Genomic DNA, 27,288 nt, shown 5'->3' with positions numbered 1-27,288 from the left:
TTTCTTTAATGGGAGAGGCTCCTCTTACTTCACAATGATTTCACGGTCCAATTTTTTTCCTAAATATTTTCTAATAAGCACACCAGATTGGCTTTTGGAACAGTCACTTGGAAACTCACCTGAACACAGAAGTCAAGACTGAACTTTTAAAGGTGTCATTCATACACATAATGGCAAAATTCAGTTTTTGATATGTTGTTCAACTCATACGCATAGTAAATTCTCCACACAAGAATTTTATATAAATAATATTCTTGTCTGCTGCCAATAAATCTTATTGTTAAGTTTTGATTCATTTCCAGATTATATTCCCTCTGCCATTACTATGAAAATAGGAATTTCTAAAAAATTCTCTACATCTATATTGTAAGCAACCTTAGATTCAAGCAACAGACATTTTGAGAGGTGCTTATACGACAATTGTGCATTCAGGCTGCATAATTTCTTTACAGACACACATTTACTCACACACCATACTGGTCTGAGAATCATTCTTTCCTGCCAGAAAAACCTAGGAGTTGTAACTGTGAGTGAAGCTAGTTAATTTAAACATTTTTAATGGTTGTACGGTTCCAAGGATTTTGGGGTGTGACACAGGAGGACTATGACTTCAGTTTGGAATATTAGGTTTCAAATTTGGTTTGAGAAATTATTTTATTTTTAGTGTTATGAGGAGTAGCACCTGTTATTACATTGTGTGACAAAAATATGCATATAATATGTGTGGGTATGAATGGAAGATGAATGAATGAGAGCTAACAATTTTGAAGACACCAGTCTGTAGATTAAGGCCTACAAGGACTAAACCATTAACTACCTGCCTTCTGAATTGTAATTAAAAGTTGCTAATGAGAGCTGAAATAGTTGTTCTGCCTGGTAAACTGTGATAAGAACTGTGACAGTGGTAAGATAAATGTTTACATCAAGTTAAGGAAATGTTTACAATTGTTAAGAAGGAAGTCAATACAAAGCCAACACCAATCAAGAAGAATCAACATCTGCTCCAGGAAACTGAGATGGAGCCAGGATGGAAGGTGTCTATCATTCATTTATAACTTTGGAACAACATAAGCAAAACAATGCTATCTAAATAACCTTTTGACAATCCAGAAAGTGTGATAGACAGTGATGCTGCTCACCCACCATGCTCAGTGGAGATGGTGTAGGGGAAAGTGGTAGATCTGCCATGGGAAAGCAGGATTCTGGTCACTTTTGGGGCCTCCTTTTCTCATGAGAAGAGAAAGGAGTGCGTTTTGAAGATGTTCTTTTGGAGTTTTGAAGTTTTGGAGTTCTGGAAATATTGATGTGTTGGCACGCTGCAGTGGAAGCTGGGTCTGGCCTAAGCTGGTGCTTCTCCAAGGAGGGAGAAAGGATATGGTAATATTTTGATGTGTGAATGAAGATGGATGCATGTTGTGTGTGAATGCTGAGTGAAAATGTAACCCCCTTGTTTGTTAGACAATGTAACTGTAGGTTGTTTGTGAACCCAATGTAGTTGCATAGAATCTGTATATCTGTATGTCTAATGTATGTCTAAATGTTGTTCTGTAAAAGTTCTGCTGATATACCTCTCACACTGAAATTGCAATAAAAAGAACCTATGCTTCAAAGTTATTGATATGTTACTCATAACATATTTGGTGTCAGAAGAGCGATATTCTGTTCAATCTGAGCAGGATATTTTAAAAGTATTCATGGCAATTGTAATTCTTTTAAATTAAACAGTGTAGTTTTGAAAGAAACCATACAACTTAGTTCTATATGGATTTTTTCTGTATGGAAGTTTTGTTTTCGCAGCATTGGCATTGGGAGAACAGTGAAGAAAGACAGGCTTTCAGTGTTGTGTTGCAGCAGCATTTCTGTAGTGAACAATGCAATGAATTGTGACCTGTATTGTCCCCTCCTAAAGTATTCGTTTTATAGTTTTTTAAATTGTCATTCCCAACATATAAAGGACTAAGGTAAAGGTTTTCCCTTGACATTAAGTCTAATTGAGTCCGACTCTGTGGGTTGGTGCCCATCTCCACTTCTAAACCGAAGAATCGGCGTTGTGTCTAGACGCCTCCTGTCATGTGGCTGACATGACTACATGTCGCCGAAGAGGTACCTGTTGATCTACTCACATTTGCATGTTTTCAAACTGCTAGTTTGGCAGAAGCTGGGGCTAACAATGGGAGCTCACCACATCCTGCTGATTTGAACCGTCGATCTTTTGGCAAAGGACTAGAAAACCAAAAATATGATTGATGGGTGCTGCCACAGATGATTTGTGGTGAAACATATCTAAAACTGAAGTTAATTTTTTTCATTGATCTGCATCTTTCGTCTGTCTGGCTATAGCTATCAACTTTATGTATATGGTTTCTTCATATTTCAAACACTGGATTGGAAAAAGTGAATAAGGAATGTGTGCTTATTCCAGCTGGAGGACAGAGTTTCACTGCAATACTGAACTACAGCAACGTAAGAGCTTCAAAAAAATCAGTAGATGAATCAAAGGTGGAAAATTCTTATCAGCATTATTAATCAGCATACCTTGAGCACCTACAAGATATTTTTCTACATTACTGAACTTCTTCCTGTTTTCCCACTCAAAATAAATTTTAAAAGTGATCTGCATATAAGAGCCTGAGAGTACAAGCAGGTACCACAAGTCTTAAATTCAATCCCTGCTGTCTCCAGTTTCAAACAATACTAGTTCTCTGCTTCTTTTGAGAACAGCCTCTTTTATTAATTGGACTACAGGAAAACTGACCACTGTTAACTAGTAAATTTGCTTGTTAACTCTCACTGAAGGATAGGGAAAACAAGCTGTTGCATAAGTGGATCCATTTAATTAATTATTTGAAAGCTCTCATAATCATAGCATTACCCAATAACATTAAGTTGAGGAGGAGGACATATAAAATTAAATTAACTAGTTATTTCCAAAATGACTATGCCCATTAACAAACCCATAAGAGTCTCAGCTATTTGCTGGTCTTAAACGCTAGATGGTTTTCACTGAGCAGCAGGTTCAATACCAGTTGAAGTCGCTAAAATGCTTGTTACAAACAAAATTTGTTTAAAATGATTCTCTAATAGTTACCTAAAAACAGACTAATGTGATAACCCATTCCTTGCAATTGGCAGCTGGTATACATTGGGTGCATCTATACTGTCAAATTAACACAGTTTGACAGCATTTTAATTGTCATAGCTTAAGGCTATGAATTATGAGGGCTGTAGTTTCACAAGGTCTTTAGCCTTCTCTGCCAAACATCACTATTTCAAACTTTTTGAACATGCCCTTTAACTTTATATTTTAAACAAACACCATATCTACCGTAAGAATAACACATTACATGATTAGGAAATGTCATTTCCTAATTGATTCTATCATGAAACCATGGAAAAAGAGTATTAAACTGCAAAACCCTGGGTTTTGTGAGACGTTCTACAGTATATTTTGCTATAGTTTTTCAATGAATATCGTGTTTTGACCAATTCGGCATAGTTTGTGGTAGCCACAAAAACTAAGTTTCTGGAGTATAACTACTTTCAAAGTAAGAACTGCACAATTAAACAGGAAATAACACTTTCAAACCAGGAACAGATATTTTTCAAATTTTGTTACATAGTGTAATATTTGTAAATTTCGTAATAGATGTGCAGAAGGCCAGATATTTAATTTCATTTTCCCCCTCAACACAACTGAACCAAGTTTACACCTCATAAAAACAATCTGTCTGAATCAAATGTTCCTAAAGCAACCATAAAGGTTCATTTTGTTAGGTCAGTGATTCTCAACCTGTGGATCCCCAGGTATTTTGACCTACAACTCCCAGAAATCCCAGCCAGTTTAACATGTGTTAGGATTTCTGGGAGTTGAAGGCCAAAACATCTAGGGACCCACAGGTTGAGAATCACTGTGTTAGGTGGAAGAAGACCTATTAAAACGGGTAATTTTAATGAGGTTGCTTCACATCTATTCTTAGTCATCATGGTAGCAAATGGAAAATTCAGGTAGCTCTTAAACCAGTATCAGGGTGTGCTGGAAAATCAACAATGTTGTAAGCTGTCTGACTTCAGAAGCTGTTATTCCTGAACGTTGCACAGAAATAACTGAACAATATTAATAGTAGCTTTACTCTAACCAGAGTCTGTTATATACCAGTACTAAATATAACCTACACTGGTGTTATTGAGTGACCTCTACAGAATTTCTCTCTCATCGATATACTACACTAAGAAGTTAGCTTGATGTGACCACAGTGCAATTCCTTGCAGTTTTCACTTTACTTGGTTCCCCAACATTGAGAATCAACACTAGGATTGAAAGGTAATCCGACCAAGAAATCTAGAACATACAACAGACTGCATTGTAGTTTGTTCTTTCAGCGAGACACTTGTGTGAGCATTTTCTATTCAGTCTAATCCAACTTTATAGCACAGAACTATTTATTCTCTGGCTGATTTTATGAGCTTCCCCTAAATTATTTATATAACTATTACATTTCCCAGTGAAATAATATAATCCACAGAAACCTGAAAAAATTATTTTAATTTTCTAAAAAAAACAAACAAAAACAAGCAAGAATATTCTTAACAGCCTAAATCCAATTGCTAATATCCTTAAATCTTTCTTAACTTTTGACTTGCTAAATTCCCACTGATTTACCCAAGCTGGGCCTAACAAATGGATTTAGCCCAACTTTCTAAAAGTATGATTTCTACTATTGACAAATAGTATAGATACAAATAGTTACAATACTTTCTCAACATAAACTTACAACTGGCAGTAAAAATTTTAAACCTAAAGATTTCATGCTCCTTTAAAAGTGGGAATAATCAACATTGGACCTTGATTTTCAATGTATTTCTCTAGATTTTTTATTATTTCATCACATATTGTTTTCACTGGTTGATAACAAAAATATCTGGAGGAATACATTGAAAACCAAGTGCCTTATTAATAGTGACAGAGAACGTAAGCATGAAAGTGAATAGTCTAACCATCAAGAATTTGATTCCTTTTCTACAAGCAAAAATGATCTCTTTGAGCAGGCTAAAGGCAACAAGCATAAAAAACGATGTAAATTCAAGAACCAGGCTTTGCAGTTCTAGGCATAATGATATGTCAATGGGAATGGATGATTTCATGTGCAATGCCTGGTTATTAGTTGCCTTCTTAATTTTATTTAGCACCTTTACATAAAGTATTATACTATTGCTAGTAATTTTGCAACAATCATGACAAGAAAACAAGTGTATACGAGCTGGAGAGAGTCTACCTTCTTTATAATGTTTCTTCTCTATTTTTTTATATTTGCATTTGAACCTGGGATGCATGGTTAGAGGAAGGCTATAGGTTCCAGATGGGGGCACTTGGGGATAGCTGCTCCTCAAAAAAGGAGCTGCTGTGTGGTATCCCACAAGGTGCTGTCTTTCATCCTATTTCAGGTTTTTGCTCAAAATTATTTTATTAGTAGTAAATAATAAGAGCAAAAGACAGTAAATTAGCTACTGTTTATTTAAACAACTTTAAAGTAAGAAGGTATACATTTGAAAATGTCTTATTTTTGAAGTGCCTCAAATCTGTCTACTCTTTGCTTAATAGGAAAAGCAACCATTAGCCTTTTTTCTTCACATTTGCATATGCAAAGCATCCTAATGGTTGATTTTCTGGATCAGTGAGATGCAGATGGATGTGAACTACAACTCCAACTTAAAGAACTATATTGCCAACAGTGATTATACTAGTTTGAGGGTGCTTTTTCAAACTTGGAACCCTTTCTTACTGCATAATTAACGTGTCATGATTCCACTTTAACTGCTATGGTCCCATCCTATTTATTTTATTTGAAATTCTCACTCAGGGTGGGTTGAATGACTTCTGAAAGTAAAGAAACTGTCTATATACTGTAGTTCCATTGTTATGGATAGATCACCACTCAGTTTAGACTTGCTGGGACTTGGGACTTCAGCAGGGATATGGGGACTCATTAAAGTTGTTCATTTCAGGAGGTTTATGGATTCTTGATGGTTCTTGGGGAGTTCCTTACTGTTATCACAAGTGATCTCATTGATGTTTTAGCTAACTTATGAAATACTACAACAACTAGGATAGTGGACACAATAGCTCCCGAGTGTTCCCTTTCGTAGTGATTTCCAGTGAGATGATCAAACAAGGGTGAATGTGCCTGGACACTTTGGTAGAAAAGTCACAGTATATGATTGAACACTGGCTCAAACTTATCTGAGGGCCTACTTTGAAGGCAAATTTAGCTTCTTTTTTTCTATATTGTCTCCACTTTGAGTGGCCAGAGCTCTTTAAATACAGGATTAAGAGAGGAAAATCCAGACTACTGAAGCAACCTGCACAGCACTCTTCAGATAAAATTGCTCTGATACACTCTGACTTGAATGCTACAAGTCAGTATTTCCCAACCTTTGATCCTTCAAGGTGTTTTGGACTTCAACTCCTAGAAATCCTACCCAGTTTACCAGCTACTAGGAATTGTGGAAGTTGAAGTCCAAAACATCTGGAGAATCAAAGGTTGGGAACCACTGATATAAGTTATACAGATCTGGTGTATATATAAGTTTGTTCCCTACTTATTCAGTAATAGACACTTTCTCATCTGCACATCCTGAGAATGTTGACAGGATCTTTTTGTGTTATTGTACAAAACTTTGTGGCTTCTGTTCCCTTAGGCCAGAGGAAATGAAGGTTGCTCTTAATTAGTTTCTCAGAAAGCAGAAAACACACCCAAGCGCCAACTAGATGTTTTTTTCCATACTCTTCACTTGTATAAGCCTTTTTGTAATAAAAATCCACTCACACATGATATGAGAACTTTATTAAAGTTATATACCGAAGTTATTTTCTAGTCCTTTCTTCTCATCTTATATATATTATAAATCTAGAAAATAGAACATTCCCCATGAGTAAAACGTAAAATTTAAGATGCAAAACTGTGTTTCCTATCTATCTGAATGAGGTAAAATGATAATATAGTACAAGATATCTCAAAGTAATGCAAGGCAACTTGTTTGATGAATGTATAAAGACTGCATGAATTGTTGAAAGCAATCCTTTTAATGAGAAAAGGAATTGGAAGACATGGTTTGTGTTCTTCACCAAAGTGGTGCTTAGATTGCTGCTCTTGCTGTTGTTGCTGAGCATGGAAAATCCAGAATTGCTAATGTTCACTTTGTTGTTGCTTGCTTTAATTATCAGCTCTTATCTACGCAGCAATAAAACTGTTACAGTCATGGCACCACACATACATTTGCTGTAAAGAGCTGTCATGTCTCTCTGGTTTGCTACATATATAACATGAAGCATATGTATATATTCACACTTATCTAAATATATAAAATGTGAGTGGCACTGCCTGCAGCTACTTCATGTATGCATCTCAACTGACGTGATTTGGCTGTCAGCCAAAGAATTCAAATCAAAACGAAATAAGAATTAACTGAGACCATATGATGAACTGCTTCTGTCATCATTCTAAATAATCTAATAGCAATGACTATAGCATCATTGATCATGGTGCTCCTTCACCCTGGAAAGTTTGGAAAATCATGGGGGAAAATCAATTCACGATTGGTAAAATTTGGGAAGCTAGGGCCTCCACTGTAGATTTCTCTGAAATGTCGTGTTATATGGCAAGTTAAAATAAAAGAAACCAAGGAGTCTGAATGCATGAATGAAATGCAATGAAGTACTCAGGAACATTTTGGGGCTATGTGTATAAAAGGCATAGACTGTGCTTAAACCCAAATTGGACCAGACTGTTGACAGTTACAACATAAATGGTGGTAAAGCCATTTTAAAACTGAACCTCAAAGTTGACAGCTGATCGGAAGCATATACTGGAGATTAATCATTCCTCTGATATTAAATGAAAATGATCCCAATTGTTCAAAAGGGGATGGACTAAAAACTAGCTACAAGGATGCATAAAATTACATTAAGCAGCCACAGAGGCCAAAGAGCAATGGGGAATAATATGCCCAGTGGAGGATGTAATACCTATTGGTTGCCCATATGTATCTGGTTAGGCACTATGCAAAAAAAAAAATGCTGTACTACTTAGAATAGTTCTTGTTCTTACTTAAATACCACATTTTATGCTGGATTTGTAGAACTAGCAAAGGGAAAAATGAAACAGGGAGAGGGGATTATTTATCTCCTGGATCACACAATGGGCCTATTATGCTGTAATAACAAGTCAAAATTTTGTATAGCTACAGACCAGAAATGACTGTTGAAATATAAATCCAAACTAGATCTATGGTTTGTCGCTCTCTGCAAAAATCATAAGCCAAATACAAACCCAGTTTTTTATTCAAGCTTGTTAGGACAGAAACAAGTCATATGTTATATCACTGTAGTGCATTGGCCCTTCGCCACCAATTTATATTTATTTCGTGTCAAAAGCATTGTACAACAAATACATTTCAAATGATGGAAATTAAAAAAAAAGAAATCACAAGCAACTAAATAGTTTTGGACCAAAAGCGGGCAACAGCAACCGCATTGTCCGTAGCTTTAAACAACTCCTCCTCCGTACATGAGGCAGGGCATTGTGGGCAAGCGTACATATGCTGAGTTGTTTGTTCTGCTCCACAGTCACACAAGGTGGAGGATTCCTCCAGGTAGTGCCACCTTGCCAAGTTGTCTTTTGATCTGCCCACTCCACTTCTGAGTCTGTTCAGGGACTTCCAAGTTGCCCATTCTTGGTTTGCCCCTGGAGGAAGACCCTCTTGGGGGGCCATCCAGTTAGAATTGCCAGGTTTAGCTGCCCAGAGGGACACCCTTGCTGCTGCTGGAGGAACATCAAGAGGAGTGGTGGTTCTCATGAAGCCCTTCCTTGATTTGAGTCTGGTGGGAGGAGGGTGATAGCCATGCAGTGGGTGGCTTTCACAATGTTCGACCTTTTTTCTCTCACCGTTAGCAGCAACTTCCCGTCGCACGTCAGGAGGGGCAATGCCAGCTAACTTGTAGAGTTTATCAACAGGTGTAGGTTTAAGGCATCCCGTGATGATTCTGCATGTTTCATTCAGTGCTATGTCCACCTGCTTTGCATGGGCAGACTTGTGCCAGACAGGACAGGCGTACTCTGCAGTTGAGAAAGACAAGGCCAGGGCTGATGTTCTTATTACTTGTGGGTCTGCTCCCCATGCACTGCCAGTCAGTCAGGATGTTATTGCGTGCAGCTACTTTGTGCTTGGTGTTCGTGTTCGCCACCAATGAGATGGATTTTGTTAGCATCATAACCAAATGTCAACAGTTAATAGCAATGTAAATAATCAATCTGTATGAATGACATTGGTGCTTTTTGCATTAGCTTGGCAGTTGATGCTGAGAAGATAGGAAAGTAGGAATGACTGTCGTGTGTGTGTGTGTGTGTGTGTGTGTGTGTGTGTGTGTGAATTTTCCTCTTTTGGCAATTTTCCTTACAATTCTCATACTTACTGGAAGGAGATGAGCATGCTAAAACACTTTGGTTTTAGTTGTTTGATTCTGAAATTTATAATCTGCAAAGTCCATCTATAATTGCCCTGTGTGATGCACACTATCCCAGGGGCCCAACTTAGCCAGCAACAGACATTTTAATCACAAGCCAGGGATTGTGAAGGTAGAGTTAGTCGCTTAGGGGCAAGCAAGAATAGCCAAGAAGCATTCTTGCTCATTTGTCAATAGGTTGGAATTCTTAATATTGGGTGCAATCTGGATTGTTGTACAGAAAGGTCGAGGCCAGCCCATGTCGGAGTTAGCACCCGATCATTAAAATAAAAAATAGCCCTGCTCGTTGTTGACCTAAGCAACCTGAAAGATAGTTGCATCTATCAAGTAGGAAATTTAGGTACCACTTATGTGGGGAGGCTAATTTAACTAATTTACATCATAAAAATTGTCCAGCAGCGTTTAGAATGAGGAAGTATCCAAGGATTCAGCAACACAGTGGAGGATGAAGCAGCTGCTCCCCCTGTGGCCGGAATCAAGCATACCCTCAGTAAGATGGAAATTGGAGAAGGTTAAATTGTCTCTGTGTCTCTGTCTCTATGTTCATATGGCATTGAATGTTTGCCATGTATGTGTACGTTGTGATCTGCCCTGAGTCCCCTTTGGGATGAGAAGAGCGGAATATAAATACTGCAAATAAATAAATAAATAAATAAATAAATAAATTTGATCCTCCCAATACAGTACTTGGGATTCCAACTCACAGAATTCCTGTCCATTGACCATGCTTGTTGGGGCTTTTAGGGTTTGAAGTCCAGAACACCTGGATGACTAAAGATTGAGGAATATTGCACTACAACACCCTGTAGATCCCTATTAAGCAAATTTATATGCTGTGTTTCAGAACTTCCCTCCTCACTGGTTTGAGGAGTTTTAAAAAACTTTTAAAAGTACTATGTGCAGCTTAAAAGCAACTCCAGAAAATGCATTCACATTCTTTAAAGGGCATATTGCCAAAATGTTTTTCCATTAAACCTGAGAAAACAAGAAACACACACCCTGTGCTCAACTACAGTTACAATTTACTGCTTTAGTTGAGTACAACGTGCTTCACAACCGAGACAGGAAATTGCTTCCTTTATCTGCTCCCTTTATTTAAAAAAGTGTTTCTAAACCCTTGGAGTGAAACCATGTTTATCATCAACTAAATGTTACGCTCTCATAAGCTTAAAATCAACTTCCCAAACTGTGTAGTTCATACAAATACATCTGCTATTAACATCACATACTTTAAAAAAAAGCAGCACGATAGAAGAATCTTGCTTAGCCAGAAGAAAATCCCAGTCTTTTTTCAGTGTGACTCTCAACTATGACATTGAGAGTGAATGTTCAACACAATAACATAAGCACATGTCCCCCAAGTATCTAACAAATAAAATAAACCATGTATATAGATGCAATAAAACTTTATTAAACATTTGTTATAAAGTAACTTGATTTTTTTCAATAACTTGACCTGGAAAATGTTTGATACATTGGCGCTTTATATGCTTATTTACCATAGCAAGACACCGAGTTTATTCCAGACGGTTGAGTTTATCCTGCCCATTTCTTAGTGGGTCATTCACTGTTTGGGATATAACTAGTTTTTAAACTAATTTTTGAGCATTTAATATCTTGGCAAACCTCAAAAAAATTACACACATGCTATTTTCTCCTTGGCCAGAAAACAACAACAAATAATAATAAAAAAAACATTATTTCTATCTCGTCCCTCTCCCCAAGAGTACTAGGAGCAGCTTAAAGCAATGTAACAATATAAACAAGGTAAATGATAATATACATATAGACAATTTAAATTAAGTGAATGAACAGTAACAAAGTATACAAAAATTAAAATAATCATATTAAATATAATACAAGATACATCATCCATAAATAGTATAACATAAACAATACTTACGCACTAATACCATTATAATACTTATAATAATACTGTATTTTTATATCCCGCCTCCATCTCCCTGAAGGGACTCAGGGCTGCTTAAATTGGGCCAAGCCCTGATAAAAACAGCAAACAAAAATCTATATATATAAAAATGTAATGTGCTGTTTTACTATGGGGTAAACAGCAAAACCACTGAACCAAATCACACCAAATTTGGCCACAAAAGACAGTCATCCAGTCTATGTCTTTCAAACAAAAAAAACCCAAGAAAAATAAAGCCCAAATTAGAGGACGAGAAAGAGCCGTTTTCCCCCTTTAGAAATGGCTCAGAACGGTCGGCCCCGCCCCCTTTAGTCCCCGCCTACTTCGTATCCTAGCAATTCCCTCAGACAAAATGGCGACCAGGCCACAGGCAGAGTGCACTTAGGCCTCATCCACACTGCCTATAAAATACAGATTATCTAATTAGAACTGGATTATATGGCAGTGTAGACTCAAGGCCCTTCCACCCAGCTATATAACCCAGAAGGCCAAGGCACATAATCCACAGTATCTGCTTTGAACTGGATTATTTTGAATCCACACTGCCATATAACCCAGTTCGGTGTGGATTTTATACAGCTGTGTAGATGGGAACTCATAATCCAGTTCTAGGAAATAATATAAGATTATAAATATAATATATAATAATTACTGTGGCATAATAATATAACCTCTAAAATCAGGTCAGTAAATAAAGAACAACACTCTGAAAACAGGGAAATTCCAGACAGGAAACAATCAGGGCCAGCTAACACCTACCAACAAAGGATTCCCCCAGGCAGGAAGTATCCAGGCTTTGCTGCAAGGCCATTAAATGCTAATCAAGGTGACTAATTGCAGCATTCATACTTGCCACACCAAGACTATTAATTGCTATTCAACCTGGGCAACCAAGGATTCCACAAGGTAGAAAGTGGCCAGGCTTTTAAGCTGCAAGACTTTTCAGTGCAATTCAACATGGCCAAACAATGATTCCCCTACAAAGCAAGTAGCCAGGCTTCCAAGCGGCTCTTTGGTTGAGAGTGCTACTCCAGCTCGCCAAACAAGGATTCCCCTAGCTATAACACAGTCAGGCATTGAAGCTGCAAGGCTATTCAGTGCAATTCAACCAGTCCAACAAAAGGATTAACCTTGTTAGAAGACAGCCAAGCTTTGAAGCAGCGATACTACTCAGTACTATTGAAGCTGACCGACCAAAGATTCCGCTAGATAGCAAGCAGCCAGGCTTTGAAGCAGTGAGGCTATTCATTGCAATTCTAGCAGTCCAAAAAACCATTCCCTTAAAACGCAAGTACCCAACCTCCCAAGCAGCAAGCCTATTTCATTATATTCCAGCTCACCAAACAAGGATTCTCATAAGAAAAAAATGGCCAGGCTTTGAGGCTGCAAGGCTATTCCACCTGCCCAACAAATGATTCCCATAACCCGCAGCAACGCGTGGCCAGGCACAGCTAGTAACACTCTAAAATTTAACACTCTAGACATACCGTGTTTCCCCGAAAATAAGACAGTGTCTTATATTAATTTTTGCTCCCAAAGATGCACTAGGTCTTATTTTCAGGGGATGTCTTATTTTTCCATGAAGAAGAATTCACATTTATTGTTGAACAAAAAAATGAACATTTATTCTATACTGTACAGTAGTTGTCATCACAAACCAACATAACCAGACAAACTGTGAATCCTGTCAAGAATTTCTTGTTACTACCATTATTTCCATATACAACTAGTATGTACATATACTAATCCTGTATGCTATGGTGTTTTGTTTGGTGGCCGCCGGGCATGCTGCCAAACAAAAACTTTGCTAGGTCTTACTTTTGGGGGAGGCCTTATATTTAGCAATTCAGCAAAACCTCTACTAGGTCTTATTTTTTGGGGATGTCTTATTTTAGGGGAAACAGGGTAGTAAGAGTATAAAATAATAATCATAGTAAAACATGGATTTGTCACCCAAGTAGAGGGGGTAAAAACGAACTGGGCAAAGTGCAACGAGTGAATATTGTAACATGAGGTAGTTGATTAAGTGCTACCATCAATAGGAAAGCAACTTGGGGTGGGTGGGCCCTGTGACTATAATAAACTAAAAGAGCAAGATAAAGTATCAACAGATGAAGAAATGGTCGTAAGTACAAGGTCTATCACGGAAATGGGGAATTCCATTAAAACAGCCGCTGTCATAGTTATGTCCAGATAAAAATTTCCCATTTAAATCCTCCACCTATTGGATAGCAATACATTTCGCCATTTTCAAAGGCCTGTTTCCATAGCCAGGTTTTCAATTCTTTCCTAAAGATCGATAGTGTGGGAGCCTGCTTAATTTCCCTGGGGAGGACATTCCAGAGTCAGGGGGCCACTACCAAGAAGGCCCTCTCCCTTGTCCCCACCAACCACGCTTGTGATGGGAGTGACCGTGAGAAGAGCCTCCCCGGCCGATCTTAAGGTCCAAACAGGTTCATACAGGGAGATTCATTCTGAATTGGTTATGGGATGAGTGTGTGGATGACATCCCATTTCACAAGATGTATAATAGACCCCCTAATCTTAGATATCTGAAAATCTACGGTCAAACAGCAAATGTTTTAGTTCCAGCCAATCAGAGAAAGAAAGGTGAGCCTAAGTGGCGACGAATGCAATTTTTAGGCTATTACCAAGACAAATTGAAGTTTCATAGTGGTCTTGGGAGACTTATTTTCTCAAAGAAGGCGTACTTTGAGAAGGATGAAGGCTGGGACAGGTTGCATTTGAATCGGGAGATTTTGTACAATAATAATAAGTCCATTAAGGAAGCGGAGGTCCAGAAAGCTTCAAGTGGAGGGGATTGTGTTGCAGAAAAAGGTGTGCAACAAACCATTAAGGAGGAAATAGTTACTCCAGAGAAACCCAGGGAAGTACAGACTCCCCAGAAGGGTCGGAAGAGAGGGGGTAAAAGTAGAAAATCACCTAAACACGAGAGTGAGGAAAGAAAGCCAGAAAAGGGTGAAGACAGTGAAGACGTATCTTTTCTCAAGTCTGAGAATGAATCAGATGATTGGTGGTCTCCAACCTGTCAATTGGCACAAGTGTTGCCAAAACGGCAGAGGGGGTAAAAATAGTGTGACCCCAAACTGCAAACCTGCATCCTTAGAGAAAATGGTACCCCATCGAGCACAGGTTGCCACCCTATACCCCAATCGTCCTCCCGACTGACCAGGAGGATCTCTGTCTTGTCTGGATTAAGCTTTAGTTTGTTAGCCCTCAGCTGTCAGGCAGTGGTTCAGGACCTGGGCAGCTTCCTTTACTTTGGGTGGAAATGAGTAATAGAGTTGTGTGTCATCTGTGTACAGATGACACCGAACTCCAAAGCTCTGGATGACTTCACTCAGCAGTTTAATGTAAATGTTAAATGATATCAGATTCAAAGTAAGTAGCCTTCTTGTAGTTCCTCCTGTCCTTTGCCAGCCGCATTGTAAAGAAATGGGGGGAAATGGAAGGAAACATCCAAAGCATGTGGCCATTTTCCTAAAAGTGATTGACTACCACTATAATTAAATAGGGGGAAAAGCAAGTTCAGAATTTTAAACAGACCATGCATTTAAAATAATTACTTTAAAATTGAAACTCCCTATTTGATTAACTGAATTTCAGTTTAACTTGTTCTAAGTCTCTAAGCACATTAAATTTCACAGCAAGTTTTTGTTTTTTAAGTACTGATTTAAAAACAATCCTTCAAAAACAAAAAATGCAGAATTTAGCTTGACACTTTTGTAAATTTCTCAGTTTTTTGATTCACAGTTCAGTGTTACTATTAAAGGCTGAGCACATCTAGAAATCCTAACTCTGAAATACTCCAAAATCCAAAATTATCCACATGGGTGGTTGAGATTATGACATTTTTTCTGATTGTTCAACGTTCACAAACTTTGTTTCATGCACAAACTTATTTTTTAAATCGTGCATAAAATTACTTATAAATGGTGTTTATGAAACATAAATGAATTTTGTGTTTAGAATTAGGTCCCAAAATCTGAAAAAGAAAATCTGAAATCCAAAACATTTCTGGTGCCTGTCATTTCAGGTTAGTGTTATTCAACCTGTACCATAAAACAAATGGCTGCTGTCAAAAAGCTATTTTGGCACAATGGTGTGCATTTGAGACCTTGAATAGTCGTGTCTTGAATCACATATAAAACACATATTAATTACTGAAAAATTTAGCTGGACAATGACTCTAAGAATGGTCAATGTATCAGCAAGCCATACCACATTACATTCTCAGATTTTTTAAAGGCAGGATTAAACTGCAAGATTAATCCAGTTATACAGAGGCCCTCTCAGGTTAAGGCTAAATTCTTTGCCTGTAGACAAATGAAGACTGTGCAAGGAGAGCAGAGTAGGCTTCAAAGAGAAAACAAACTTGGCAGTTCAACAATTTTATATAATTTTAAGGAAGACACAAATGCCTTTATCTCTAAATATACGGCACTTTTAATTGTTTAAGGTTTGAGATACACACACACACACACACACACACTAATTTGAGACTTAAAGAACATTTGGTTTGGTCAAGATTTGCCAAAACAAAACACCAGTCTTTGATGTTTGGGATATTAAGATGACATCTAGAAGTACCTGAACTTGTAGCTAAGCTACTGAAAAGATGATGCGCAAACAAGAAATGCAATTACTGCTTCCTCATTATGACTACCCTTGCATCTTTTACAATATTAGTAAGGTCAAACGTATAGTATTTGAGCAGATATTTAATTCATGTGCATACCACATCACAAAGTAGTTCTTTTAGAAGCAACTCCCAGTTTACAACCACAAAACCCCTAAGCTGAAGTAAAATAATATTAATGCCTTTTCTTTCCCCCTTTATTACTGAACTATTTAACTACATTACATAGCTATTTGGTACAGTATTTATTAATTTGATGCTATCTCTCTCAATAATAGAGAGAAAGTTAATTAATGAAAGAAAGAAAGAAAGAAAGAAAGAGAAAAAAATCAAACAGGATGATGATCCCATTCTAAACAGGTTTATTTATTTAGTTTAAAGCCTACCTTCTTTCTAACATGGGGCACAAAATGATGAATCACAAGTTTAAAACAAAATACACTGGGATCTTGGGGTCTTCTGGGATTTGATTCAGGATCGCAAGCAGATGCCAAGATCACAGGATGTCCAAGTCCTATTATATACAATGGAGTAGTAAACTTGTGCCCCTGATATACAATGGTAAAATCAAGGTTTGCTTTTTGGAACTCTCTCTCTCTCTCTCTCTCTCTCTCTCTCTTTTTGTATTTTCAAGGCATTGATAGTTAAGTCCATGGATACAGAATCCATGGATTCTGAGGGCTAACTGTACAACTGAAAATAACATTTAAGAAACAAAAACTAAATTAGGTATCATGTTAAAACACGTATAATTTAACACAGTACAAAATTGTCTTTAAATATGGCTATGTAAATAAAATGCAGCATATAAACCTCTTTAGAGAAACTTCCAGAAATAGATCATTAGTCAGTGAAGCTGTTTCCCACGGGAATTTTGCGTTTCCTATAAGATTATATAATACATACTGCTTTGCACTAACCAAGCTTCCCTGTCTTCACAGAATCAGGCTGGGAACCCCATGACTTAGCTACACAAGTCATCAAAATATTACTATAGATTTCCATGAGGAGTGGAAAACTGGACAAGGAATGGAAGGAAAGAAAAATGCTGCCCTCGCTTTTGAAAAACATTTGTCTTTCAATTAAGATACCTTATTACCAGGTACTAGAGTCTCAAATTGGAAAGGTTGATTCCAACGCAGCCAATGTTGCAGACTATTGACTTATACTCTCTAGATCTTTTGAGTTGCAACTCCCATTGTCCCCAGTCAACCTGACTGCATGCTTGCTATGGATAATAAGAATTCCAGTCCACACATCTAAATGGTGCTGATTTGATGAAATTTACAGTAATCTAGGCAGTTTATTACAAACTGTATATTAACTGCATGTTAATTCCTTAATAAATGCACTCTAGAAATTAACATACTATTTCATGACATTACTATTTGTCATTTCAATATTTTATTTATTTATTTATTTATTTACAGCATTTATATTCTGCTCTTCTCACCCTGAAGGGGACTCAGTGCGGATCACATTGCACAAATAAAGGCAAACATTCAATGCCATAACATAGAACAGAGACAGAGACAAGATGCAGGCACGGGCTGGCCTCGAACTCATGACCTTTTGGTCAGAGTGATTTGTTGCAGCTGGCTTGCTATCCAACCTGCGCCACAGCCCGGCCATATCTGCACAGCATAATTTAATATTCTTAGCCTGCACCAGATAAGTACTAGCTAGCCACCATCTGGAACTGTGCTCAAAACTTTCACTACCACCACTAATGGTTATAGCACATGGCTTAGCAAAGCAAGGAGGATTTGGGCTATGAACACAACTGAGTTTGGAAGAGGAAAAAAGAACATCTCTGTTATATATGAAAGGGAGCTGGAGTGCTACTTGACACTGTTCAGCCTGCCTGGCAGACAGTAGCATTTGATTGCTTCTCTTCTCTTGTAACCAGAAGCAGGAATGCATATCCAGGCCAGTTGCCTCAGAGGCAGCTTTGTTCAGAAACTGAAACACCTTTCCTCATTTGGATAGCAGTCTGGGCTTCAAGCAATATGCTGGGGAACTTTTCCATCACACAAACTCCCTTGTCTTTTGGAATTACTTTCTCAGCTCTGCTATTCTTTGTATTTTAAAAAATGCCTTCTATTATTTTTTCAACAGGTCTTCTCGCAAAAGGAAGCGGGCCCCAATTTTTTTAAAAAAAAATCTTCAAGGTGTTTCAAAATGATGGACCCAGTTTCAAAGAGGTTTATTTCACAATGGCAACATGATACAATTACACAAAGGTTTAATGAGTTATCAAGTTATCAGGTTTTCTACTAATCATTTTGAGCCAGAAACCAATCTAAAAGAAATAATGCCGCAAATGGAAAATATCTCATTAGGCCTTATCGGGCAGGGTCGCCACCTTGCAAATGACTGAGGCTGGGGTCTGTTTGTGAATAAGAAAAGACATCTAGCAGCAATCATTTGAAACTCTATGCTACACCCTTTCAAGGGGTGCAGAGATATAGCAATTTCAAATCAGGTCCATCTTTTTGAAACATCCTGTACAGGCAAGGTTTGTTACTAGCTGCCCTCTAGACAGCGTATTATAGGGTTATTTTGCAAAATTATTTATTATTTGCCACATTTATACCTTGCCCTTCTCACCCCGAAGGGGACTCAGAACAGCTGTACAAAAACTGTTGTGTGCTTTGAAGTCATTTATGACTTGAAGCAACCCTGAGATGAACTTATTACAAGCGTTTCCTGGCAAGATGTTTTCAGAGGGATGTTTTCTCCTTTGAGTTCCTCTGAGGTTGAGAGAATGCTCAAGGTCACCCAGTGGGTCAAGCAGAGATTCAAACCCAGGTCTCTAGACCTAAAGTCCATACTGGCTGTAACCACCATCAATATGATGAGAAAACCTGACATTATGCATTAGCCCAGCTGAGAGGAAGAAGCAGAACAGCAAACTTATGCCAGGAATAGAGTAGGAAGGATGCAGCAAGAGAGAGAGGAAGACAGATATCTGAATTCAGCCTGCCCAAAGGGTCTAATGTTTGTTTTTGGCTCAGGAATTTACATAGCTAGAGGGCATTAAGCTGGAGGTCCGTATCAATAAAAAGGAAAAAGGCATAGAAAGTAAAGCAGGATTTGTGGCCTTAAAAACATTAAATCTTTGTTTATCCTTAAATATATCAATATTATACTGTTGTAAACTTTCTAAAACTATGTTGTTGGATAGTGCATGTCACAGTGATCAGCGGGAAGGTTTTTATTATTCTACATGACACTTTTAATAAGCACTCTATTCCACAGTTATTACATCATTCATTCTCATAACCATCCTACAAGACCATTGACCATCCTACAAGACAAGTCCATTTTACAGACAGGAAGCTGAGGCAGCCCATGATGAAACCTCTCAGGTAGAACTTGAAGGATATGAACACATATGAAACACTTTTGAGCCCTCCTCATTCACTCCCCCACAGTGTGGGAGTATTTAGTCTAGGACAGAAAGCAGAAGAGACATTCTTAAGGAACCAGATGTAGATTCTTTTTAAAAAAACAGATTTATGTAAATGTGTAAGAATCACAGGCTTCAGGGAACTCTAAACCAAACTGAAATGTGATCTGCTTACGGGCTAGCATACACATACTTTAATCACTGATATTTCCAGATTCTACTTCACATATCCATTGAGTATGCATCATCTGGAATTCCAAAATGTAAAATAAGGCTCCAACATCCCAAACTGTCCACATGGGTGGCTGAGATAGTGCCACTTTGGCTTTGTGACGGTTCCGTGTACACAAATTTTGTGTCTCGGACAACATTATTTTAAAAGTAACCAACATCACTTTTAGGCTATGTATATAATTCATTTTGTGCTTAAGACTTTGGTCTCTCGACAGGTGTTCCAAAATCTGGGGAAAAACATTTATATGGGTTACCAGAACATTTCAAGCATTTTAGATGAGGGACAACCAACCTGTACTGTCATACTCCCTTGTGTATTATGCATGCAGTTATCTTCAGGCTATATGTTTAAGACATGTATGAAAATATGAAATTTGTGTTTATATAAGGCATATATAAAAATATGAATTTTGTGTTTAGACTTGTGTCCCATTTCCAAGAAATATCATTGTGTATATTCAACTATAGTAAAACTCTTAGGCTGGATCTACCCTGCCAGATAATCCAGATTATCTGCTTTGAACTGGAATATATGATCCTACATTGCCATATAATTCAATTCAAAGTAGATAATCTGGATTTTATATGGCAGGATAGATGGAGCCTCAGTTAGGCCTAAAAGTAACTCTCAAGCAACCACAAACTCCATTTATCCAGCATCTGCCAATTCCCATGCAAAATTCTCCTGTATTACAAAATCTGGAATATAGAACACTTCTGATCCTAAGCATTTCAGTTATGGGACATTCAACCTGTATTACATCTACAAGAAAAAGTATTTATTAGTGGCGAGAGCATTAATTCATTAGTGCTCAAAATGAATTCAGGCTATGGCTTCGTTTATTTTGCAAAAATAATCTGCAAAGACCGCCTCCCTTCCACAGGCTTTTGAAGCACAGACACACAAAAAGAGATCAGAGAGCAAGAATCCTTTGGCCTCCTGGTGACATCCTTGCCAACTTTTTCCTGAAGTGCCTGGCACAGACAATCTGGAGGAGGAGGAGAGGGAGGAGCAGCTATGACCTGAGAATTAGGAGTGAGGAAGGAGGAGAGGAAGGAAGGAAGGAGAGAGTAAGTCAGTGTTCAACACTGTTGCTTCCTCCGCAGATGTGTTTCGAAAACATTGTTGGACTGAAGGGACTTAAGGCCAGGAGACAGACTGACAGATAGCTAGATGAACAAATGAGAGATACTTTAGGTGGATGATTGAGAGCTAGATTGATAGATAGATAATAGACATGACAGACAGACCATAGATAGGATATATATTAACAGATAGGATAGATAGACACCATAGATAAATACATGAATATATGATAGATACCGTAGATAAATAGATGAATATATGATAACTACCGTAGATCAGGCATGAGCAAACTTTGGTCTTCCACGTGTTTTGGACTACAACGGGAGTTGGCCCATGCCTGCTGTAGATAGACTGATGATAGACAGATACTGAAGATAGATTGATAGATGAATATATGATAGATACCGTAGATAGATGTTTACATGGTAGACAGATACCGTATATAGATTGATTGATAAATAGATAAATATATGATAGACAGATATTGTAGATAGATTAATAAATAGATGAATATATGATTGATAGATTGATAGAAAGATTCTACAGATCAGTGGTTTCCAGCCTTTGGGCCTCCAGGTGTTTTGGACTTCAGTTTCCACAGTTCCTAATAGCTGGTAAACTGGCTGGGATTTCTGGGAGTTGAAGTCCGAAACACCTGAAGGCCCAAAGGTTGGGAACCACTGCTGTAGATAGATGAATATATGAATGATATCATAGATAGATAGATAGATAGATAGATAGATAGATAGATGAATATAAAATAGATACGGTAGATAGACTGATAGATGAATATAAAATAGATATGATTGATAAATATATGATATGGTACACAGATTGATAGATCAATGAATATGATATTGTAGATAGACTGATAGAAAGATGAATATATGATAAATATTGTAAATAGACAGATAGATGAATATGATAGATGCCATAGTAGATAAATGATCAATACATAAATGAATAGATTGATTCATAAATAGATTATATATAGATGAGATAGGAGCCCATTGGGGCGCAGCGGGTTAAACCGCTGAGCTGCTGAACTTGTTGACCAAAAGGTCAGTGGTTCGAATCCAGTGAGTGGGGTGAGCTCCTGCAGTTAGCTCCAGCTTCTGCCAACCTTGCAGTTCGAAAACATGCAAATGTGAGTAGATCAATAGGTACCGCTCTGGCAGGAAGGTAACAGCGTTCCATGGAGTCATGCCGGTCACATGACCTTGGAGTTGTCTACGGACAACGCCAACTCTTTGGCTTAGAAATGGAGATGAGCACTTAATGTCAGGGGAAAATGTTTAACTTTATCTATAGTAGACAGACTAATAGATAGATGAATACATTATAGATACGGCAGATAGACAGATAGATGAATGTATGATAGATAAGATACCATAGATAGATGGTCAATAAATAGACAGATGAAGAGATTGATACATAGATAGACAGATAAGATGGATAGGAATCCTTCTGGGGTTGACAAGGAGAAGACTTATTATTACAGGCCCCCCATGTACATTGACCATTTAACACAGTTTCAAATCGGTATTGGACTAAGTGGCTGCATTGTGGAGATGATGAGGAAGGACCTCATCAAGCTAAAACTTGGATCCACTTTAAATCCACTTTAAACAGCTGAGCCAGACTGGTCCAGGGCGTCACCAAACTACAAACCCCAGAATTCTGCAGGTGGCAGAAACCGGATTTAAAGTGGATTAATGCTCTAGTGTGATGAGGCAGATACTGTGAGGCCCGTGAAAGTGACCACCGATGCATATTAAGATAGGCAGGCATGGGCAAACTTGGGCCCTGTTCCGGGTCTTTTGGACTTCAACTCCCACAATTCCTAACAGCCGGTAGGCTGTTAGGAATTGTAGGAGTTGAAGTCCAAAACACCCGGAGCAGGGCCCAAGTTTGCCCATGCACGCTTTAAGGACTTGCTTTGGTGGGAGTTTGTTGCCTGGCCACCGCAGTTTGACATCACTTTTTGAACTGTCCTGGCTCAATGCGAGCTATGGAATCCAGAGCCAGCCTTGCAACCCCGCGCCAAGAGCCGAGCCACCGAAGGACGCGCGGGTGGAACGCTGAGGCCGAAAGGAGCCCACCAATTGCAGCCCCCCTCCACCGCTTCCTCCTTTCCTATTGGTCCAAATGCAATTGGACACACACACACTCAAAGACAACCCCCCTCCTCTCAATCATAACTTGACAAAAAGAGTCGCCTCACAAAGTCCTAGCTCTAAAGTTGCCTTGACTCTAGAAAATAGAGGGGTTTAAAAAAGCGTAAAGGGCCACTGAGTCCCATTCCTTCCATTTTAACCCCTTTGGCTTCCCAATGCCAAAGTTCAGTCCCGTCGCAGTGCAGAAGAAACCAGCCCTCAGGAGAGGACAAAAGGGCAACAGGAACGTTTTAACTTTCCCTTTAGATAGATAGATAATATATGTAAAAATACATACCTGCAGGGATGTTTCTCTCTCTTTCCCGCTCTACAATATAGTACAAGAAACGGCTTCTTCTTCTTCCAGTCAGCGTTTCTTTTACCTTTCTTTCTAATGCGCTTCTTTCTCCAAGCAGCTGCTGCAGGACAAGTCTGTGGTGAGGGAGAGCGCGCGCCACCAGCCCTGCGCTCGCGCCCGCTCTTTCGCCCTGCTCCGTGCCCACTGCGCATGCTCAGGACCGGCCGGGACCAGCCAAGACTCAGAGGCACCTTCCTTGCTTCTTTTTTTTTCCTTCCCCGAAGCCTCGAGGGAACTGCAGCACCTGCCTTCTCTAGTGACGTCACAGCATTCTTTAATACCTGGTCCGGGCGGGGCAACTAGAAAAGGAGGAAGGAGGAGGAATCAAATTGGCGGGATTTTTCTTTCCTTCTTATTGCCGATGGCAGAGTTTCTCCTCTGCAGTGATTGCAGCAATATATTTTTTTCTCTGTGGGAGGAACCAACAAGCCTCCTGAATGACAGAAAGCCTTTGTTTGAAATCTTGGAAGCCACTGCCTCTTCTAAGTTTTCCCCATGAGGAAAATGTTCTCAATCGTATTTCCTCTCCTAGCTGGGCTTTTGATGTTTTTACCAGCTGTAGGAGCTTCCCCTCTATATTGTTTCATTTCTGTGCCTAGAAAAGACTTCTCCTGCTCAGGTTTCTGCTCAAATAAGGAGTGCATCTACACTGCAGAATGAATGCAGTTTGACAGTGCTTTAATTGACAGAGCTGAATGCTATGAATGTAGTTTGACACTGCTTTGAGTGACAGAGCTCAACCCTGTGGAATCCTGGGAGGTTCCTTCTAGACTGCCATACAAGAGCCCTTCCACACATCCATATAACCCAGAATATCAAAACAGAAAATCCCACAATATCTGCTTTGAACTGGGATATATGGCAGTATGGACTCAGATAACCCAGTTCAAAGCAGATATTGGACTTTCTGTCTTGATATTCTGGATTTCATGGCTGTGTGGAAGGGCCCTGAGTCCACACTGCCATATAATCCACTTCAATGTGGATTTTATACAGCTGTGTGGAAGGGGCCTAAAATCCACATTATCTGCTATGAACTGGATTATATAGTAGTGTAGAAGGTGCCGGAGTTGTACGTTCACAAGGTCTTTAGCCTTCTCTGCCAAACTGGTGTTGCCTCACTCACTGTAGTCTCCTGTGTTTATATACAACAAGCAAAGTAAATAGCTGCTCTAGACTCATTTACAGAGCAAGTGAGAAGAGCAAAACAGAAAGAAATGGAGAAGGCTATAGATGTATACATTTCTATAAGAAGGTTTATTATGAGTAGATCCTACGTGAATGATAAATAATTAAAATACATATTTACATGTATATTCATCATCTATTAGAGATCACTCGTGACTGAGTATGATTGCCTTCCAAGTATAAGATCTTGGTGGTGGGTCTGTAGGTGACTGTGGAGACCTTTTCTTGATCCACATGTTCTTTCGCACTGAGGACATTGATTTCCAGGTAGAAGGCAGTCCCAGTCAGGGTTGGCTTGATGCGCCTTCCTCTTGACACATTTCTCCTTTTTGCCCTCAATTCCTGCCTCTTCGAATTCCACAGCACTATTGGTCACAGCTGACCTCCAGTTAGAACGCTCAAGGGCCAGAGCTTCCCAGAGCTTCCCAGTTCTCAGTATCTATGCCACAGTTTTTAAGGTTGGCTTTAAGCCCATCTTTAAATCTCTTTTCTTGCCCACAAACATTCCATTTTCCATTCTTGAATTGGGCGTATTGTAACTGTTTTGGGAGACTGTGATCGGGCATTCGGACAACATGGACTGTCCAGTGGAGTTGATGACATGGGATCATTGCTCAATGCTGGTGTTCTTTGCCTGCCTGTCTTCCCAAGAGTTTTGCAGGATTTTTCAGAGGCAACGCTGATGGAATCATTCCAGAAGTTGAGTGTGACGTCTGTAGATGGTCCATGTTTCACAGGTATTGTGATGACTCATGGGCCTTGTAGTCCTGTTCCTAGTACTATTGTGGCAGACGAAGAGGAAAACATGGGGTTTTCGGCGGTTCAGCAAGAGCCGGAGTCTCTTCACCTGCAGGATGTTGATGTTTGCCCTCAAGAATTCAGCCAAACAGGCCTTGGGCAGAACTCCCCCCCGTTTCCCAGAAAAGAATCTTATTCCAGAGAAAGGGGAATCAGAGAAGCTCAACGGAGGAGTTTACGCATTGCTGCCAGAAATCAAGCTGATTAGGCTTGCTTCCCTTGGGAAATTCTAAGGAGTCACACATCTGGACAGAGTTGGGTTTTGCTTCTCGTTCTCTAGGGAAAGAGTTCTGTTGGCGGGAAAACGAGACCCAATATAGGTGGTTGGCGCGAGGAATTCTTTGCGGAGTCAATTGATCAGCTTCAGGAGAGAGATCGTGTGTGGACTTCGTACCCCAGTTCCTTGCTTCTCGGATCAAGTTTTCGAGTCTTGCCTAGCCTTGCAGTTTTACCACGGACCCTGCTCCACGCTCATGTTTTGCCTTTGTTTCCAGTTACGAATCTAGCCAAGAATCAAGTTTAATTCCAGCCTTGTTGTCAAGCTTCATTGAACTCTAGGACTCTGCTATTTCCCCACACTATTGCTTGGCATAGTGTGTGTTTCGGTCAAGTGGATTAAAACTTTGAACTCTAATATCATTTATTGGACAATACATTTTTGGACTATATTTGACCTCTTTTGAAAGGTCTGCTTCTGAACTATATTCTTCACTTGTTTTTATTGCTTTTATATATTTCTTTAATAAAGATATTAGATAGAGATTGGCCTCTGCGTATGGTTATTGGTGCTCTGCTGCCAGGGTTCTGACAGGTATGTATATAACAGGGTTGGGAGGACAATGGCATAAACAAGCATCTTGGTCTCCCTATGAATGTCCCAATCCTCAAACACTCTCTGCCTCATTCGGGGGGGAAAAACTGCACTTACAGAGCTGAAATGGTGTTGTATTTCACAGTGAATCACAGTGCTCTCTGGACCATTCTGCAAATTTGTGAACATCCTGCGGCTCCTCCATGATGACAACAGTCTTGGACAGCAGTGGATCCCAAAGTGACACATCTAAGGTGGAAACAGGTGTCAAACAAAGGTGTGTTATTGCCCCCACCTTATTCTCCATCTTCCATTACTATGATGATGCACCTTGTTGATAGGAAGTTTCCCACTGGCATAGAAATCATGTATCGGACAGATGGCAAGCTATTTAACCTCAGCAGACTGAAAGCCGAAACCAAGATCACAACAACATCTGTTATAGAACTTCAATACGCCGATGATTACGTAGTCTGTGTGCATTTTATGCACTTTGACAGCCATTCAGAATAACTGTGCCCTCTCTTGATTGGTGGAAAAGCCAGCCTGGCTTTGATCCTGGCTCCTATTGGCTGTTGGAATCCTCCAGATGTCATTGGCTGGAGATCCCCCCAACCCCAATGATGGGAAAAAGGAACAGCTGTGGTTGGTAGATTTAAAGTCCATGTCCATTTAAAGATCCACCCTCGTGAGGGGTGTGTGTCCAGGAATATGTTGATGTAAAATGCAAATAGTCCCATGATTGACTTAATGTCCAGTTCAAGTAAACATAAAAAGATAGTCAGGAAAACACAAAAAAGGTGAATGAGATTACTTGATGCAGCAAAGGCTGGTCTTGCCTACAGCAAGTCTGCTTTGATCCCATCAATGAAAGCCAAGAAGTTTCCCAACGCATATAAGCAGATTTATGAATGGAGAAGATGTTTGTCAGTGGGAGGGAGTTGTGGACATAATAGTTAACATAAACATAATAGTTATGCCATCAATGCCTGGGGGCTTCAGGTTAGCCAGCTTAGCCCGTTTCCTGCTCCAAGGCATGAGGTTAAAGAAGTCTTTTTTTTTTTTTTTTGCATTTGCAGTTCCAATTACACTTTAAGGATTTGATTTCATTTGATACACAATTTCATAAAAGTG

General features: G+C 39.1%; 1 protein-coding gene across 2 annotated transcripts in view; it reads right to left on the bottom strand.

Annotated features, from left to right (window-relative positions):
- The window catches only part of mtus1 (microtubule associated scaffold protein 1), a 148,603-nt gene extending 125,000 nt beyond the window's left edge, over positions 1–23,603 (bottom strand). For both annotated transcript variants that reach the window (XM_062981509.1, XM_062981510.1), the window contains exon 1: positions 23,298–23,603. The gene's annotated coding sequence lies outside the window, so the exon portion shown is untranslated. The remainder of the gene's footprint in view (positions 1–23,297) is intronic.
- Between the last annotated feature and the right edge of the window lie 3,685 nt (positions 23,604–27,288).

This window comes from Anolis carolinensis, chromosome 5 (genome assembly GCF_035594765.1).
Source record: "Anolis carolinensis isolate JA03-04 chromosome 5, rAnoCar3.1.pri, whole genome shotgun sequence".
Classification (NCBI taxonomy): domain Eukaryota; kingdom Metazoa; phylum Chordata; class Lepidosauria; order Squamata; family Dactyloidae; genus Anolis; species Anolis carolinensis.
The sequence above is the reverse complement of the archived record's forward strand: the minus strand, read 5'-3'. Positions and strand labels throughout refer to the sequence as shown.